This window comes from Oreochromis aureus, linkage group 19 (assembly GCF_013358895.1).
Source record: "Oreochromis aureus strain Israel breed Guangdong linkage group 19, ZZ_aureus, whole genome shotgun sequence".
Taxonomy (NCBI): Eukaryota; Metazoa; Chordata; class Actinopteri; order Cichliformes; family Cichlidae; genus Oreochromis; species Oreochromis aureus.
Window position 1 is genome coordinate 2,837,902 of NC_052960.1, and position 17,793 is coordinate 2,855,694.

At 45.7% G+C, this 17,793-nt stretch overlaps 1 protein-coding gene across 2 annotated transcripts in view; it reads right to left on the bottom strand.

Moving 5' to 3' along the window:
- The window catches only part of tiam2a (TIAM Rac1 associated GEF 2a), an 86,570-nt gene that overhangs the window by 46,909 nt on the left and 21,868 nt on the right, over window positions 1-17,793 (bottom strand). The window contains exon 1 of one of the 2 annotated variants that reach the window (XM_031752951.2): window positions 16,595-16,856. The exons of the other annotated variant lie outside the window; for it this stretch is intronic. The gene's annotated coding sequence lies outside the window, so the exon portion shown is untranslated. Of the gene's footprint in view, window positions 1-16,594; window positions 16,857-17,793 lie in introns of those variants that run through there. 2 annotated transcript variants of the gene reach the window in all.

A 17,793-nucleotide genomic window follows, 5' to 3' on the forward strand; every position in this document is an offset into this window, starting at 1 on the left:
GCAAGGATGTTTTATAACGCTCATCCAGCGCAGAAAGGCTCCACTACTCCAACGTGTTGTTTTTCCTATATCCAGCTTTTCCGTTGGCGAGGAGCAGGATGCAGGGTTTGCTGCAGCCCAGGCGGTTTTCCATAGCAGTCTGAGGGGATTGGCCGAGACAAGCTGGCGTGTAATGGCTGCAGCGCTGCCTGGGAGGCACTGCTGAGGGCGCAATGACTGGAGCTCTTGTCTGACCCTAAATACCACAATGACCCCGAGAGGAGGCCAAAGAGGCAGCCAGCCATCACCAAGAGAGAGGTGTGTGTGTGTGTGTGTGTGTGTGTGTGTGTGTGTGTGTGTGTGTGTGTGTGTGTGTGTGTGTGTGTGTGTATACGCATGAGTAAGTGCAAGAGGAAAAAGTCCAGTGACAGAGGACAGACGTTTAGTGTAGAAGAATATAAAAAGAGCGGGACAGCGACATGCCTGAGCCGTTTGAACGTTTCCCAATTTGAAGGGAGTTCATTTAAAAATGCAACAAAATAAAGCAAAACTTCCCCAAAATTCGACTTTCTGAAAGTGTTGTGACTAAGCCGTCTCCCAGCGGAGACAAATTTGAGACCTAAAAACACACGCATGCCTCCATTTCTCTATGGTTCACATAACTGTGGTCACACAGTCAAACTGGACCCATTAACAAAGCCACACCAGAACACAGCACGACATCAGAACTGAGCCCTGTGTGCCAGACGGCTGTCTCACTTTATTTCAGAGTAACTGAGCCAGCATTGCTGGATGATCGGGGACGTATCAGGCAGTATCAGCGCTTATAGCACATATAACGAGAACAGATTCTCCTCCAGAAAATCACTGTGGTCTGAATGGCGATTCAAAGTCGCATCCGTCCACGCTGTACGAGCAGCTGTGGGTAGCCTTCCATCAGCCGGCTGCTTGACACACAGACATCAGCTCCGGGACACAATATCAGCAGCGTTCACCAGAGCTAAACAACATTGTTAACAGCACAATGGTCCTCGTGGCCCAGTCTGAGCTGCTCTCAAAGGCCTTTGTCCGGCTATAGATGGAGGCAGCTAAAAGGTTGGTCAACAACACACTTGGAGTGACTGGGAGGCGTGAAAAGAGCGAGGCAGCGAGAAAGACAGAGGAGGCAGGCAGGGCCGCCGTGATGCATATTCATACAGAGCAGGTGCTCGGTCTAATTCCTCCCGGCCAAATGCTCTGACCCCTAATTATGATCAATTAAGGCTCCAACAAGCGCCGCTCACCAAAGCCAGATTAAATCCCGACACGTGCTCAAATCTCTGCACGATTTTCATTCACATCTCCAAGAGCTGAACCAAAGCCCAACTGGGTAGTTCATGGGGACTGTAGGACACGCTGCTCTACATGAAGACGCAATTCAACAAAGTACCAACGCAGCTCATGTGTGCAGCAGTGCAACACAAGGAAATGACGTAACTGACAGGAATACAAGTCAGCAGGAGTTTGCAACAAGAGCGAGAACGAGCTCTGGAGGACCCCGATGGCCTTTCAGGCACCGGGCTCAATAATCAGAGTGTGAGAGAATCTGCACCCCCTCAGCCTGGATTAAAAATCAAAGTTTAAACAATTAACCCCCCCAAAAAAATATCGAATGCAAATGGATTGGCAGTATACCATAAAGTTAAAGGTTTGAAATAGATCTTAATATGATGCACTTAAAAGCCCATCTATAATATCACATTTGGTCAGTTCATCCCAGCAGTGTCAGAAATTATTAAAAAGACCAGAATTAGCAGCAGAAATTAACGACTTAATGAATGAATTGAGCCTTATAAAAAAAACTGGCTTTAAATACCTTTAAAATCAATTTTTAAAATATAGATTTGTTGATTTGCTATTTATCATCGCGTCTTTCCAAAAATCAGACATCAGTCATCTCTCTCATGAACAGCATGCTGGAGCCGTTCTCGTGGCTGGAGGCCGTTTATGGTTTGATGCCATTGATTATCCCGTTCACTGGGGACTGCAGTCTTCAGCAGTTTTTGAGTAAAACATCCACTGGGAGGAAATAAATAGAGCTTAATTGCTCATTTTAGCAGCAATTAGCACACAGCCTCACACTGAAACATCAATTTGGAATATTAAGTGTCTGGATTTGCTTTCAAAATAAAGCCTAGTGGGACGGACCAGGCGATGCAGGGCGGGTGTGTGTTTATTGTGTGTGTCTGGGGGATGTGCACTCACACACATCCCCCCACACGGATGGGGTAGACTGAGGGAATTTACTTAAGCTGGGATACTTTAAGCCAGGGTGAAAGGTCAGGTCTTTTGTGCAATACTGTGTTTCACCCCGAAACCTGCTGCACATCTTTTACAAATCTATGACTAAAACAAACAATCGTATCTTTTATGTTTGCTTTCAAAAAACGAGAAAAAAAATAAATTTCTAAAAATATCATGAAAAGCATTCAGATTCATCTCTCATCTTCTGTGTCATTCCGAGACTCAAAGGTTATCCCTCCCACCATTTATCATCTGTTCCAAACTGTGATGTCCGTTTTTCCCGCCAGCCTCCCTGCTGTCAGCTTCTTCTCTGCACTTTGGTGCTCCTGTCAGGCGAAGCAGGCCTCTGCACCGAGAGTTCGGCCCAACTTTAAATGAACCGGGATGTGTGCGTTCGGGCTCTCAGCTAACAAAAGAGGGATGATGTGTGTGTAAGGACAATACTGCAGGGACTGCGCTCTGTGCTCACACTGACAGTGTTAAAATCTAATGTGAGAAATGTTGTTTAAACATCTTCAGGGCCTTTTCTTTAGAGGGGACACGGGCTGAGGACATCCTCCAGGGTGTGTCAGCTTCCATCTGTTGCACAAGGGTGTGCATGTTCACATGAATGTGCACTTTTTATGTGCATGTTTGGAATGGCAGAGGGAGGGATAGGTTACAGGCTCTCAATCAAGAAGAGTGTGTGTGTGTGTGATAACAAACAGCTGGAAGACTCCAGGTGCAGATCAGCTTTCCATCAGCTTCTCTGCTAATTAAGCAGCTTAATGGAAAGAGGAAGGTCATTCAGAGGGTTGAATCTGTAAAGGAAAAAGACATGAGACGCACACACACAGCGTGCACTTGAACTTTTTCCAGAGCTGCAGTATCTGGCATTCAGGCTGATTGGTATTCTCACAATTTAGCTGCATTGATTTTCCAGTGCAATCAGCATGCTCTCACACACGTCTCAACATCTGTGCTGCAGCAGAACATCTCAGCCGAGCTGCTCGATTCTCTTGTAGTCGGCTCGCAGCAGAGCACGATTAGAGACCCTCTGTCTTCAAGTTATGGGGAAAACGCCTGGCCGTGAATGGAAGTAATAGCATGAGTGGCAGCAGTGCAAGCAAAACATGTGGAACAAGGGCAAAATAGGAGACCCTGAGGCTCCCGGGAAGACAAGTAAACAGCCAGCCCTGCCCATGAAGATATCTACACATCACATCGCAGTATTCGGTGGTAACCTTCAGGAAGGGCAGAGGCATCATCAATAAAGACAAAGTTCACAGTGACTTTGTACAGCTGAGTGCGAATGTCTGCATAAAACACCGACATTAAACCCACCGGCAAACTCTATTATCTCCACTCGAATCAACTGACGCTGTGCACGGCGAGATAATCCGTCACACGCTCTAGTGATTAATACAATCAGCCTGCGACCCACTCGCTCATTAGCACTGCAGTGGTCACTGTAGTGTACTGTGGCAGTCATGTGAGGCACACTTCAGGATCCCCAAGGTGATCCATCAAAGATCATTGACCGCTGCAGCACCGACTCAGTCGCACAGCTGTTGGAGGTCACGCAGGAAACGATGAGGCACCGCAGATCGGGGAGAAGAGAGACGCGTGCACGTACAGTAATCGATGTTCTCGCACAGAAAGCAGAAATCACTACGGCGCACATTCAGCATCAATCACCGAACCCAACAGGAAAGAAGAAGCTATTGAGGGAGCGGCAATCGATTCATCTGCGATCTGAGAAGGACAAAGTGGATTGTTTAAAAGGCCCCAGAGGTGAGCTGGCATGATGAAAGCCGCGCTTTCAAATCAAAATGACATGCGGCTGGTGGCTACAGCTCTATCTGGGGTAGTAGGGCAAACAACCACGGCTGGCTTTGTCCCAGCAGACACACAAGCCGCGCACACACACCTGCTAAGCTGGCACATCCTGCTGCAGGGGAGGGCCAAACAGTCTGCATCCAGATGCTCTGTGGGTGTATGTCTGGGCGAGTGCGTGTGGCGCCTCGTCCCATCCATCACTGCCACAGGCATGCATTAATCCCCCTCTGCATTCTTCAGGGGCTCTGACGCCAGAGGGAGTTTACCCCTGTGGCCTCCCCCATCACGGCTCCCTCAGTCACTTTTGGATAAGGGAAAGCCCCAATTCAAAAATCTGTTGCTGTTGGATCGCTTGTGTCCAATTCAAGCTAAAAAGCATAATTCAAACTTTGTGTCCCTGTGCCAAACTGGGCCATATGTTCAGGGTGAACTCGCGCTCTAACTGGCAGTGTCTCGCTTTTAATGGGCAATTAAAGGGCTGAAGTGTAGATGCAGTCAGGCCAGACGGGACATGAATCACTCACACTGATCGAGTTATCGAGCATTATTCTTTTGTCACACAGGTTAGGACACCATCTGAGCAATAGCACAAGTAATTGACCTCACTTTTGATAAATAGGTGAAAAACAAACAAAACCAGACAACAACCGGGTCACAGTGACTGCCAGCGCTGGCTCAGCACTCTCACCCCCCTTCATACATCACCGTCATGTCTGCTGAAGCCTTAAACTGTGACACACTGACAAGCAAAAGCCAAGATGATGCTCCAAGTCTATCAGAGGTGGTTAGACTAGCCTGGGCCCGTCTGCTTGGTTTGCTCACTGCGGTGAAGGTTAACATAGGTAACAAAGGACCTGCCGCTCAGTAAACCTTTGGAAGTCATTACCTGAAGTAATTAATGTCCTTGTTACAGCCTCTCTTTGAACACAGTGGCAGGTATGGAAGACTGTTTATGTTTACCTAGCGGAGACGCCAGCTCATTTGACTCACCACAAAAATGCTAACATGACATAATTAAGTGCAAATCTAATTGTCGTGTGGTAAACCTTTCTTAACACGGCGGCACTGATCTGTTTTCCCGGAAACAAGTGAACTCCAAACTCCAAACAAGCAGGATTATCCCTCTCCTCTTGAATGGGGGATTAACTTGTTTGAAACAAGTTTCGGGCCTGCACTGCTTTTTGGCACTGACCTTTTTTTGCAACAGCAGCTGCAGCAGCATGCAAATCCAGACCACATCACAAATGCACTACTGCAGGGACGCAATTCTTTCAGTTTAAAGTGATGATTCACCAGAGAGGTTTTGGTATTCGCGTCACGCTGCCGAGCCAGCGTGTTACAAATACACATCCTCACCTCTACCCGAGCCGAGAGGAGTCGGCCGGCCGGCTGTAGATGGTTTGATAAAGTGGTGGAGATGTCAGCATCATTTCATGGACCTACATCAGAGGCCTGTAAACACAGGACCACAGGCTGGAGGGCTATATAAACCATCCATCAGGTGAAATCAGCTCTGTTTAGACATGTCTCGCTGTACCTAGACCCTATACATGTGCAAGTTTAGGCACATTTACATTATTCACCATATAAACGTCCTTAACCAGTCTGCCGCCTCTAATAAGGACATATCCCACAGCACGGCTTTAGTAAACAGAGCTCACAGACAAAGAAATGTAAATTACCGCATAAAGTAACCATCCTCTGACATCATGCTCCTCACAGCTACCGACTCTTTACTGAAGAGGAGAGCTAACAATCTCTGTTGAACTCTCTGCTGATCAAACAGAGCAGACAATAAACAAGTTATGAATTAAAGCCAAGTTGGTCGAACGTACGGGAAAGCAGACGCACGAGTCGTCCAGTTATTAACAACCTGAGCAAGGAGTTTTATTGGAGGCCAAAAACAGGCTAAAGAGAACTTACAGTGTCTGTTACTGTCCACAGCACAGATAAGACGAAACAAATGTGAGCTGGACTGTCTGCTAAACATCCTGGAAGCACTGATGATGGGTGAGACAGCTGGTAAGAGCCAGGCAAACACACACACACACACACACACACACACACACACACACTTTATTGAGGGGGTTAAAGACTGCATGGCCCAAAATGCCAGCAATCCACTTCCTCCACAATCGGTGAATGCTGTTAGCTGCACATTGCATATGGTGGATGGATTCTTGCATACGAGCCAGGGCTGTAAGACGATGCATGTTTACAGGAGATGCAACTGGGGGCAGTATGAATTTCCTAAGCTCATACCCTCTGATTTATACATCAGCTTGTTAAGCCAGACAACAATAACACAGTCACTCGGTGAACACATGAGACTTCCTTCCACTTTGAGAAGGTAAATATCTGCAAATGAAGGAATGCAATGTGAGCTTAATGCAAACTCATGCAGTCAAAGTCAGATTTTTATTTGCATACATTTAAAGGCTTTTTGATTGAAAGCAAATCAAACAGCCAATAAACAGCAACACCTGGTGGAATAAAAGCAGAACATGAAGCTATGATGATTTGTGTGTGGGGGGCTGAATTAAGGCCACAGCGCCGGCTCCTGCAGCTCAACACTTACGAACAGGTTTACCACCTGTGGCGAGCGTGTCTCCTCGTCCCAGCGCATGACACAGTTTCTGTCCATAAAACTGTGTCAAGGGCTAGCCTGCTTCACTGGAGCACAACACTGTGTGAAAATGTGCCTGCTAATGCATGCGAGCAAACATGTGAATTTTCCGCCTCCTTTTCACTCTAAGCAAGAACAGATTTTGAATCCCAACATCAGGACACGGGTTCTGCAAAGCTCGCTGAAACAGCGAGGGCCAGATTAGATCTCACTGCTGAATTATCTCAAGAAATTAGCCTTTATCGACCTATAATCCACAACAGGTGCTGGACAAAGCACTCGAGCAGCACCTGTGTTTAACTTGCAAAGTTAAAGAAAGGCAACAACAAAAGAGTGACCTGTGCAACCAGTCTCACAAGTCACGGGGATGCACAGGCACGTGAACCAATTCGATGGCTGTGAAAAAGTCAGAGGCAAATCTCCGCAAAGCTAACTCCTTTGTCCTTCTCTGCAAAGCCTTTTCAGTGAGGAATGTGGTTCAGAAAGGCCGAAAACACAAAACAAGCCAAAGCGGGCACCGAACGCCACCTCAGCGAAGGGCACGGCGAGGCTCGGCTAAGCACCAGCAGCTGTGCCGCATATGCGCCGCTTTTACCAACATGATTAAATTAAGGCTCCTGCCAAACTCGTTATTATCCCATTCATATAGGGAGGATCAAGAATGTCAATGAGGATCATGCTCATTATGCAGTCGTCATGCACAATGCCCACAAAGAAACCAACACTTTCACACGATTACAGACAGTAAATCTACAGCATGTTTGAGCTGGCGGCCATTCTTTTTCTGACTTTGAAAAATTACAGTCCGGCTCTTAATTTTTATTCAGCAAAACAAATTCCTCAACTAATTGAATCACCGCTCACAAGCAGATGTGAAAGCCCGGCGACGTCCCACAGGACGGGCCGGAGGAATCGACAGGCAGATGCTTCGACCGGCAGAGGTCACGAAAGGTCAAGCTGTTCCATTATGGGAGTACAAGGGTGGCATTTATTCACAGGCTTTCCCTCCTAAGCTGGCGTGGGCTCAGAGGGAATGGAGATGGATACTTAACCCTTGAGGCAAATGGCCAAGTACCAACAATGCAGCGTTTCTCTCATTACTGGTGGAGATAAAGGAGCGCTCTGCCTGTGCCCACCATGAGAAAGGTATTAAAAAGCAAAGACCGAGACATGAAAAGAAAACCAAAAAATTCAGACATGCTCAGATCTTACTGTGCTGCCATCAATGCATGATAACAACAACAAAAGGAGCTTTTCTGACAGGACTGATGCACTGCAGCCCGCTTTAAGCAGCAGTAATGACCACAAAGGCACACAGCAGAGGCACTTCAAACACTCTGGCCTGATCCGACTTGTCTGTAGTCCCGGTGAAGCTGTTTCGTTTCACACTACATCAAAGCGGCTCTGCTGCGTGGCTGCACGCAGCATCAAGACGGCGATGCAAGAGTTCTTCGATGTTTTTTATTCCATGTACAGTTAGTGGTTAGCTGAAAGCTTACTGCACATCAAGACATGAAACATGACGGTATGGACGCTGGGAAAAGATCGGAAAAAATGAACGCAGCCTTCCAGCTTGTTAAAATACTTGTTGGCTTAGAAAACCCCGTGGCACTGTATGATAGAATAATTAGCAAAAGCAGCAGGCACGTCTGGGATTAAACATGAACACTTAAGACAACCCTCATTAGAGAGAAACACACACATCATCACTGCCCGCTAACTAATGGCCTGTTTTACTATTCTGTTTTACTTAAGGGCCAATTGAGTGTGGAAGACAATGAAAAACAATATGTTTCCAATTACTGGAATCAAAATTTGATCAAGTACAAATCCATATATGAGTCACACAGGGAGGAAAACGGGATACACCAGGCTAATAACACAATACGACTGTAAGTACAGCTTTCGCAGCTCCTTGAACTGCAGCAATCATCTTAACTGTCAGGAAAACCCAGTTCCTGGCATTTCTCAATGTTGTTATTATTAGCTTAAGCCCGGGCATGCCAGCGCGGACCCATGTGCTGTAATATATCGTTATTAGTATAAAAAATGGAACCCGCAAGTTTCCAGTGAAGCCGATTTCTCCACGCGAGCAGACCGCAGGGCTTCCCGCTGGAGACAAAAACGCTCGCTCACAAAATTACTACAGAGGAGCAGGGCAAGCGCCTAAAGAGACAAAATTACTGTAATAACTGTGATATGTTCTTGAAGTTATTCTGCCAGGAAGAAACAGACATTTGGGACTCTGAAAATTGGCCATCGTCAACAAAAACCTGTCCCCTCTAAAAGCCTGAGCAAATGAAGCTTCCTAGTAGCTGTTTGCAATGACAGGCGAGATGAAGTGCAGTAACCTGGAGACCAAACAGTATCTGCTGCATGTCGCTGGGCTGAGTGACACAACATCAGCCGCATATTAGTCACCAGTCAGGGTGTGCTCCTTGGATCACTAACCTCATGAGACTGTGAATAAATGATTTCACCCTGCAAAGTGGAAATGATTTATAATGAATGACTTCACCTCTGTACGCATTCACTTTACACCGGATCCTGTCACATGCGAGGGGAATTGCAATGAGGATATAAAAGGCTGTTTGGCGGATGTAGAAAAATCTTTCAAACTTTTTATGTTCCTTTGATACGCTGGAAGCAGGATTCCCACCATGAAAGCAGGTGAGATAGAGATCAAAACTCACAGCCGCTGAAAACCAACAGGCGCTTCATACGCAGCTACTCCATCAACATGGATGTTGGAGGCTTTGAGAGAGCTATGCAGAGTAACACAGGCTTCTCATTATTCAGCTGAGAAGAATTTGGGCAGAAGGGCTGCTGCATAGCATGGGAACCACACTGGCCTCACATATTTCAGCACCCATATTCTCAAAAAGACACACACACATAAAGAGGATGTGTATTGTATCTGTAGCTGTGAGTCACTCGTTCCCCTAAACTGCAGCACACTCAGCCTCCACATCCAGAAAGGCCAACAACGGTCCCGCTGAGTGCGACAAACCACCTGGGATGTTTGAGTGGTTGTCAGAGATAACCCATACAAGCTCCTGCTCTGCCCATAGTACGGTGCGTCTTTAACCCGGACTCAAAAGGCCTCAACAGAGGCAAAGTCATGACCTTTTCAAGGTTGCTTTCACTCCGTGGCGTTGAAAAAACTGTGCAAATAAAACACCAAGAAACTCGTGAAATTTCCCATTTAGAAGAAATAGTTGACCTTAAACCTTATTTACTTTTTTTGAAACAAGACAAATGAAAAGATTGATGCAAATGTCACAACACAAAGCTGGAGCTAAGAGACAGATGGGTCTATGATCTCTATCTTTTAAAGACAGGAACTTGGTTAAGCATGAAGCATGAAGCAGAGACGGGGAACCTGCTTTAAAGCTCTCCTTTGACTTGCTAATAAATGTCCAGCTACTCATCCATCCAATTTCAGCCACTTATGCGGGTCGCGGGCATCGGTCTAGACTGAAATCGTCTAGCTCTTCTGCCAAGCGGCATAATCTCTCCCCATCCATCAATCTCCAATATATCACACAGTGGAAGGGTTTGCATGCCCACGTAATCCAAGAGCGAGATTGTCGGGGCCAATTTGCCCCTGGTAGGGTCTCCGAAGGCAAACGCTTCATGGGTGAGGGGCCAAACTAAGAGCAATTCAAAAACCCCATATAAACAGCGGTCCCCAACCCCCGGGTCACGGACCAATATCGGTCCATGAGTCGTTTGGTACTGGGCCGCGAGAGTTGAGGCTCGGGTGTGAAATTTATGGTTTTCGGGATTTTTATCGGGTTTTTTTAAATCATTTTTATTATCATGTTATATGTATATTATGTTATGAATAAATCGTTTTTTTGGTTTTATTTTCTTATATTTCTCCGCGACACCTTAAAGGCCGGTCATAAACCGGTCTGTGGCACAAAAAAGCTTGGGGACCGCTGCTTATGAACATTGAATCAAGAAACATGGCTGCCCTGCCGGATTTCCAGAAGTTTGTACACAAGGACTTTTTTCCCCCTTCCATATCCTCCAGTGAGTTCAATATAAATCATAAAAGAGCCACAAGATTAACTCACTGCAGAGGTCAAAGGTTTGCTTTAATGTTTCTGTATGTGAAAGTGGAATCAGTGCACTTATCTAAAACTAGGTAAAAAAAAACCAAATGAGAATAGTCCCAAACAATGTTTAACCCATTATTTTTTGGGTCAACTTTATCTGATGCCGTCTGGCGTCTTTTCCGGTTTAAAGTGTACTGCATGAACAGAGACACCAGGATCAGATCAATGACAGTCCATAAACCTGGCGCTTCACTTTCGTTGCTCCAGCACCTTAAATAACATTAGGATTGAGCAGCAGACGGGTTCGGAGCTCCAGTGACACCTTAATGTCAAATACCTGTAATAGCCTCAGGTATCCCCTTCACACCTCCTTCCATCAGACTCAGAGTCAGACCGTCGCCGCATCAAGTTTTAAAGGAAGATTTATGGATTTGGTGATATGAGTGAAGCTGCAGGAATGAGGGCGTATAGTGTCGCCTGCTCTGACTTCATTGCGGCAGGGAGGTGTTTTAAATCTGCACAGCTGTCCCAGATTACAGCACGCTGGACTGCAAACTGCACCCTGTAATCTGAATGACTAATCATCAAACCACGGAAGAACCAGCCAATACTGACCTTGACTTTATCTAAATGTTGTGTCTTTTGTGCATGTCAACCTGCCAAGGATGCACCTGTGAGATAAGCACTATGCTTGGTAGCACAAATATCCACAGGAAAATATCCTGTGTTGGTGAACTTAAAGATACGCAAACAGCGGCCCTGCTCCTCTGTTCCAGTGTTTTTCCTCTAACAGAGTCTGTACGGTCTGTACTTTCTGGGTAGATAAAGCCACTTGGTATTTGGAACCTGCAGCCATCAGCTGTGAAAAACCATCCCGGCAGTTTGTTGTGGAGCCAGACTGTCACAGAGAGCCAGCCAGGCAGTGGGTACGTTTGTCACTCGCAGCCAGGGAAGCCCAGCCCTGCATTAAACGGCTCTTACGTAACAGTCGAGCACAGATCGTGTCCTGGCACTAGCCGAACACAGAAAAGTGGAGCTGAAAGTTTCTGGGAGGGAAACCCAAGTGTCTAAACTACGGTGTGAGGTAGAGAAGGGGTGTCATAGCAAATGAGCACACACAGGCTCTCCTATAGCAGCCTGGCTGATTTACCGCTCGGCCTGCCTTAGGTTGAGGATGTGAGGCCTGTTTTACACCATTTAGCCACAATTTCACATTAACCTCATAAAAAGTTCTTATACCCTCTGTTTCATTGCTCTTATTGTGGCACATGTCACAATGAAGTCGTTCACTTCTACATCCTTTTCCTTCGAACTGATGGGGCCCGTGAGCCCAACAAGCCTGGATGATGATATCAGCTCAGGAAACAGGTTATTTAGATACATTTACCTCTTTGGAAAAAAAGGATTTTAGAGGAATCTTTAATTGAGCGTGATCCATGAGTGGACGTCGGGATTGCTGGTTACCTAAAGCAATCAGGACCCTGTCTCTGTTTACACTGGCCGCACGCCAACGTGACAAAGGCTGGAGACTAAGAAGTAGAGAATAGAGCTTATCTGCCTCAGAGATCAAACCACCGACTGTTAAAGCAGGGAGTGGGCTGGACGGGCAGAGGGGTGCTAATGAGCCTGAAAATGTTCCTCAACATAACATGAATGCAACGGCTGCCAAAGACCCTCGAAACACTTTGCATGTTTCACAAAGCCCAGGAAACTGTGCAGATAAGGACATGTTATGTTCTGCACAGTTCACTGGAGCGAGCTTCTGAGTGAGCAAATGAAGGGAAGCAACATCAATATCCTGCAAGACTGCAGTTGTGCAATTGTGATGATTGATATTTGACTGCTGAAGGTAAGGCTGGGATGAATGGACTACTGGATACAGTTGCATCCATGTGTGCACAATGATGGATTTATGTGCATCTTAACTTTATTTCCGATGTTTGTATCGCCCAGATTCATCATTTGTCATCTTCTGAAAGAATCCCATTGCAGTTGGATACTTGTTAGACGAGTATGACGAGAAATGTGTTGTCTTAATTAACTATAAAAAACGAATTAATAATAAAAAAAATATTTAAAAAGAGGTAAGGGCTTTTTAGTTTTCTTTAAAAACAAAAATAAAAATAGTTTATATCCAGCCAGTGTTGAGCAGATGGGATGTTGTAAATGTGTACCCAGAATTTGCTCCATCCATCATGGAGGACAATGCAAGACACACGGCGTCAACATCCCAGCGCCGGGCACTTATTTAGCCTGTAGCACCAGCTGTGTTTGCCTTTCCAATAGGGCTCTGATAGTAAGTGGGACCTTATGGCTACTGGACTGAGGTAGGACAGATCAATCACAATTTCTATTGTTATAAGCAGGTTTGTAGCCAGTGTGTGTGTGTGTGTGTGTGTGTGTGGACAGAATGGGTTACTTCCATACAAACTGGGCTGTTGATTCCTTGACAAATGAGCCAGCACGCGTCATCTTTTGAACACCAACATCATGTAAATACAGACTTCTCTTTCGTGTACACAGCAGAGACGTGATGCGGCTCGACTGCTTCCACTCTGAATTTACAATCCAGACCTCAAACAGGGTTTACACAGAGAGCTACGCTCTGGAGGAATATGCTGTGAGCGAAGACGATCACACGCCCTCCGACTGAGGTCTCTGTAGGCGCCATACTGTCATTCATTTCATTGTTCACACATTTAGATAATACAAACTATTGCTTTTATATTCAAGGCCTTTAAATCACTTGGTCCGCTTTAAAAATGCTGAAGCAGCACCATTACCAGACTGAAATATTGCATGCCATCTAACAAGCTTACAGGAATTACATGCACTGCTACTCAACTGCTGCCATGGGAGCTTTTTCCCTCGTGTTCACCAATCGCTGCATGATATATAAGGCCATCAATAAAAGAGTGGCAACAGTCTAACAGTTATTTCTTTGGGGTTAATGAAAGTCTGAATCACACATGAAGAGCTACGCCATCCTCTTCTTCATCTGCACCCCAATCGTTTATGTGCCTGCCTGCATTTGAAACCCTTACTGCCCCGCTCTTTAGCAGGTCACCCAGACAGCATGAAGTTCTGTTTAGCCCAATGCATTAAATGACTCTCCTCAAAGGCCCGAGAGTAGCCAGTGTGAGGAGGAGCATGAATGGGCGCATCGGTTCAGCTGGATGAGTGTGCTGCTCCGCTGAGCTGGGCTGAAGGTTCAGCATGTGCAGCAAAGCAGGAAATTCTGTGTTAGAGCAGATACACAAAGTGCAGCTGACTGAACAAATCTCACAAAGTGGATGCACACACGCTTGTGTGTCTGTGTGTGTGCAACCACCAGCCCGGTTGCCACAGCAAAACAAGTTAAATTCAGAATCTCTGAATTATGCAGCACTCAAAGTACTCGGCGTCTTCTTTTCGCCGTTTCAGCGACAGGGTTCGGTTATTATTGTTGTCCTAACGTCCTCTGAAAGCCAAGAAGAGTAACCTTGGTGTTGTGTCCGTGATAGCTCTTCGACCTGTAGCTGCGTGAATCCAAGAGGGGGTCAAAGCCAGCCACGTGTCTTTTGGTCAGCCTCTCGGTGAGCGCGGTATGAAATGCGAAGTCTTGGCCAAGATGCTGTCAACAGCAGCTTTTAGATCACCTGCTTTTTATAGCAACCACTCCAGACACTGCTGGCTATGGGCTACCAGCAAACACTTGCCAAATATAAAATCAACCACAGCAGCAAGAAATAGAAGCACGCAGGCCACCATTATGCTCGCCCGCCTGTGCAGCCTGAACTGAAGCCTCAAAATGGCATTTCACTGCAATCAAGAAAGCTAGCGTGCCAAGAAACAGAAAAGAAATCAAGTTTTTGCTCATTTAAATGTGATTCTTTCAAATCCTTTTGTCTCCGTCGTGTGGAGTCCCTGTGGTTTCCCCCTGCAGGGCCTCTCTACCTAGAGACAGTAAAAGGCCTTCATCCCAGTGTGACAATGAGCACAGATGTTACCCGTGCACCTTATATGGAGAAAAATGTGCAGAGGAGAAGACATGAAACATTGGCGTTTCTCGGCCAGTGTGCGAGCACTTTGAGAATTAATGATGACAGGCGCAGTCAGGGGAAAACACTTCCAAGTTTTTGTGCCTGACGAAGATCGCTTTTCACACGGAGCATCAAAAAGAAGCAAAGACGAGAGCAGTCGACAGTTAGACGGCTGTTCTTAAACATTACTCAACAAAGTGCATCAGCTGTTGATGCACTGACTGCAGTTCCAGTGGTAATTATGTCACAGAGTTCTGCTGTTTCTGAGCCTGCGACTCTGTGCCACCCAAAGAGAAGCCAGTGTGGCCTCACCCTTTTGTCACTTGTAAACAACTTTGACGGTCCTGCCAGATGAAACTCGCCCCTCGTGCCACAGAAGGACAGAACGAACCAGCGAAACTATCACATGTTTTCCACTAAAAGGAAATTACGGGCCACACTCGGTCAGCTTTGCTCTGGTTCAAGACCCCGTTCCAATCCAGGGAAAAACAGAATAGTAAAAACAATATGTTCCTCGTGGCGGAGGACTTCTGTGCCGCAAGAATGTGAACCACAGAGGCCAAAATATGCACACGGTGCTTCTGACCCGGCGCTATTCTTACTGATCTCACACAAAAAGAACAGGGAACACACATGAGATCAACAGCAATTATGTAAGTAAACAACTATTTCTGGATAGTCCATTAAAGAGGCAGGGGGGCTGATAGGCCTGATGAAATATAAACCGAGCACGCAGCATGTTCCCCCTGCAGAAAAATAAACAGAAGGCATTTGTTGAAGTTTTTCCTCCTGTGCATGTTGGGCTCAGCATAATTCCTGGATAAAAATGACCGGAGTAAATGATTTACATTTACAGTGCAAGCACATATCCAATCTGTCTTGCTGCAAAACACTGGACAGACTCCAGCCAAAGCCATCAGACAGATAAATGAGCAACCCAGGCGGCTCTTCGAGTCAAACATTAGCCACTGTTTCATTCTCATCTGTGCCATTTAAAGGTAGGAGGACAGTGAGACTGACACCTTCCTGTGGGTGTTTCCATGACCATCCCAAAAGGCATGCCAGGCCCTTCCTCCTTTAATCCAAAGCTCTGTTTGCTCTGGGCTGACCCTTCACTCCGGGGGTCCCGGGGCCCTTTTGTTGCCTCTATATGTGGCTAGAGCCCTTCCACCACAGCACAAACCCAAACAACAATCCAAGTGGCAGGTAATTCACATCATACAACATGTGTGTCCCACATCTCCCAGTCTATAAATGAGAAAGAAGTCCAAAAGCAATAAGCAGCCTGTGACACTGCTGTGAGCTTCAACTTCAACATGTCTGCACTCTGATTTATTGTGTGAATAAAACAGCCACGCAAATACCTTTAGTGGTTTGCAGTTTATGGTGCTCCTATTTATCACGCCAAATTCTGCTTCACAGCCACAATAAAACCTAACGATTACTGCTTTTCAGGTAAAAAGTCAAACAACACCCACAGTGAAGGCTTTGATACGTGACAGATCCACAGACGGAAGAAAGGGGAGACCCCTGTCTACCTGAATAATTACACGCTGGCAGAAACCCTTAGAATAAAACATATTTCTCTATGAAATAATTCTAATTTAAATTCGCCGAATAATCGGATGTGCTGCAGTTGGATTACATCACTGCCTCAGTCACTGGTCGACTTACTGGAAAAAAAAAAAAAAAAATTTAAATATACATTTTAAACTTTTTAGCGCTGAGTGTGAGAGGCGTTTAAGAAGAACGGCAGTCTATTAAAAACAGCGTGACTGGGAATAAGTTCGTCTACAACTTACCGGCTAATGCTTCCGCCCGTCAAACACATTCCCCGCAGCACTCCTGCGTCCTCCTCTCGGAAAACTCTCAATATACCAGCGCTGCATTAAAAAGTCTGCGTTTCTTGGAGCTAATTCCACGATCCCTCCGTGTCCACGCCAAACGATCCCGGGTCGGAGCGCCAAGAGACTGCGGACTCCTCCCAGACAATGTGGGGTTAAACTCCTCCTTCCCACGGACACCGAGAGGGGGGATGGCCGAGAGCCTTGAATAGACTACAACATGGAGTACCGTGGAAGTAAATCTAACCGTGTGACGAACCAAGGAATACCGAGGCGTTTCAAACTGTGGTTCGTGGACTTTTTAGGGGTCACGAAGAAAGACTTTAGGGTCCTTAGAAATATCAGAAAAGTATTAATTTCCCTTTATTCAAAAGGACAGACTTTACACTTTATTCATGAGCACAGCTCAGCCTGTGAAGACAGTTATCTTCCTGTAGTCAGACTGAAAAGAGAAAAAGATGCTGAACTTTATTTAGTTAAATAAACTTCAAGCTTGATTTGAAGTGACTGCTAAAACCTTTTGATGGAAAGTTAGTGAAAGTAAAAGAACTGTAAAGGACCACACAGATAAAAAAAAAATAAATCAAAAGACTTTAACTAAAAAAGGGGGGAAAGATGCAAAACAGCCAAAGTGACTGTAACTGTGGAAAATACTGTAAAGCCATTTTATGCATGTACTTATATCAGACTGGATATGAAATGGTCCTTAACGGGCCAGATCCTTAATGCAAAGTTAGCATGTCCACCTGGACCCGTGTGACCAAAGAGCAGTTTGTTCACAGTGACCCACTCAGTGCTGTGTGCCTCACCCGATGTGGAATATCCCCTTTATGTGCTCCATGTGTTCATGCGTGAAAATGGATTAACAGACTCCAACACGGGTGTGCCTTGTTATTAGTTCCCATTGTTCACTATTTCATCCACGTAAATAAGGTGTGACATTTTCATTGTTGAAATAAGATTCAATTCAAGAGCGCAGCTCGGAATATTAACTACAGCTGTTAGATACATTTCAATCTAGAAATTCCACGAAGCTCTCACCAACAGGAAGCAGAGCAGGCTGACGAGGAAACATCGCCAAGACTTCAGGAGACGTCTTAATTTGAAATATATCCTTGAATTATAGGGAGGCACCAACATTAAAATGAGTTTGGGGA